This window comes from Portunus trituberculatus, chromosome 47 (genome assembly GCF_017591435.1).
Source record: "Portunus trituberculatus isolate SZX2019 chromosome 47, ASM1759143v1, whole genome shotgun sequence".
NCBI lineage: Eukaryota > Metazoa > Arthropoda > Malacostraca > Decapoda > Portunidae > Portunus > Portunus trituberculatus.
Genome location: NC_059301.1, coordinates 10,624,138 through 10,626,941, shown reverse-complemented (window position 1 = coordinate 10,626,941; position 2,804 = coordinate 10,624,138).

The window sequence follows — 2,804 nt, the reverse complement described above, 5'->3', positions numbered from 1 at the left end:
TAAACACACACACACACACACACCACCTCCTTTTCCTTCTATATGTTCTCTCTCCTTGCAAACTTTAGATTGTTCGAAAGAAAAGTATGAAAAATTATCATATCTACTCTAAAATCATAAAAGTGTGTTAGCATTTCAGTTTTTTTTTTATCGTACCAAGGCACAACAAGGCTATTAATTATTGACTGCTACCTACAAAACTAATGTATTCTTTTAAAGCCTGATTTGGCTATTGCTGATTTACATAACTGCACCATCTTTTTCTAAAATACGATAGGTTTAGGTAAATAAACCACACTCGTTTACTATTCCAACCTCCAATCCTCCATCGGTATCGAGTATCGACCTCCTGTTGAGCACGGACGGGAAAGTAGGTGCCGGTAGGAGCATGACGGCCACATTTGAAAGAAATATCCCACAAAACTCAAACCACACACTCCATCGGATGTATTGTGTCTCTTCCATTATGAAATTATTATTATTATTCTCCCAAGATTTTTTTCCCTTCCTATTCCATTTTTGTATAATTTTGCCAATATTTTCTAGAGTTGTGTAACAGCCTGAATTACTGTCTCTGTTTCTTTTGTTTTCTACTTAATATTGGGCAGATGATGCTGTTTGTCCTATCATCAGGTAAAATTTCTTTCTCCGTTTGCTGTATCATGATCTGTGTTTAAATTGTAGCCACTTCGCGACTTGTTCTACTTCTGCTTTCAGTTAATCGTTTGTCAATCCGTTTCCCATTTGACATATTCATCATAATCCCTGCATATTCTAGCATTGATATTAGCCTATTAATTTTGATTCTAAGCCACGCCTTCCTCAGCCCCCATCCCATTCCCTCACCCCGCCCCCCCTCTCTCTCTCTCTCTCTCTCTCTCTCTCTCTCTCTCTCTCTATCTCTATATATATATATATATATATATATATATATATATATATATATATATATATATATATATATATATATATATATATATATATATATATATATATATATAAGGTATACAGACAATTGTTTTGTCAAGGAGTCTAGCTGGGAAATTATTTTTGACTTATGAAAACGAGATATGAATAAGCAGAGTAACACAAATGCTTAATACAATACTATTAGAGTTGTTTGACCCATACATCTACAGTGAAGCTGTGCGTGTATGAGGTATAGTTACAGATTCGTGCAGTCTATTGCATGGAAGGAAGGATCGGAGGCACGTTTCTGTTCTAGCGAAAGGGATGAGGAGTTGAAAGTTCCCTTAGTGATGGCAGCTCGGGTGGTGTGGTCATGAGGTTTTGGCCATGGCTGGGGCAAGGCGTAGTGCAACCATGGTATGGGGTGCACTGCTTTTAAGTCTTGTTCGTGACGCACAAACCTGCAACTTCACGGCGCTGCTGCGGTTGTTGCATGGATGAAAGCGACTGGTCTGGCGGGACCTTCAAACACAACGTTCAAGTGTTGGTTCTTGTTCTGGCCGACCAAGTCGAGAATGAAAGCCAAAGTATGAAGGAGTACTCCCGAATTTGAGCTGTATGTAGACGGTGATTCCCTACTAGGGTAGGTCAGGGCTTCTCAACCTTTTAATCTTAATTACTCCTTGAAGTCTTCCAGTAGTGATCACGTGCCACTTTCCTACAATGCAGCATTGTTTTATGTCGTATGTAATAAAAAGTCAGATAATAAATCTATCAGCATATGAAATCTATTGCCAAATATGCCCATGGATTCATCAGTACTGTATGCAATCACAACAATAATTTTCTGAAAATTTATATGTCAGTCCAGATTTTATAATAGACTTGTACCCAACTTCCCCTCTCCCTCTACCTATAAGATGGGCGGCACTTATCAATTTACTAACTAATAGCCAGACAGAAAAACAAACATATCGATGATTAGTAGACGTAACTGAAAACCACAAACTTAGTAGCCATGAAACCTAACCATATAGGGCTGCAGTGTAGGCACATGACTTTGTAGTCTAAGCAATATCAAAACAATGGAACACTTCGTTTCAACACTGTGTGTGTGTGTGTGTGTGTGTGTGTGTGTGTGTGTGTGTGTGGTGATGGCACGTGCTTGGTGACGAGGGTGTGTGACAGCGCTGAATAAGAGAGTGAGTGAGAGAAGTGACCGAGTGGGCTATAGAGTGCGAGTGAACGGGATTGCGGAGACAAAATGCGGTGTGGATCGCGTGATTGATTGTCAATAGTTGTTTGTTTGTCAAATCTGATTTATTTTCAGTACACTTCTTCAAAGGTATAAGATTTACTTCTCGTTGTTAGTTGTCTGCTTTTGTAGAATTTTACAAACTACTCTGTACGTGATAACGTGTGCGACTTCACGGTCTGTTACAGTAATTAAGTAAGGGATCTGGGGTACATGGCTGACGTAAGCAATATCCATAAAACTCATTTGGCCTGTTTAAAAGCTATACAAATCTGGTCCTCCATTAACTAAGAGAGATTAAGATTTGCTACAGGGTTAGTACAGAGGAGAACGGCTATTGAAGTATACAAAGGACAGGAAATTACGAGATGAGATTAATTTTTCTGACTTTGCATTCCAGTGAAAGACTGATTAAGAGAGAATCTGATAGGGACATTTAAGTGACATAATGAAAATAGAAAGAATAGTATATATGTATTTTCGTATAAGTAATTACGATGAGACAAATTCATATCTAAATCGATTAGATATAATTAAATCTTGAATAGGAATTAGATAAATTTGGTTTCCTAATAGAATGACAGATTACTAGAACAGACTCATGAATGATTGTTAGAAGTGAATCAACAGGAATATTTGA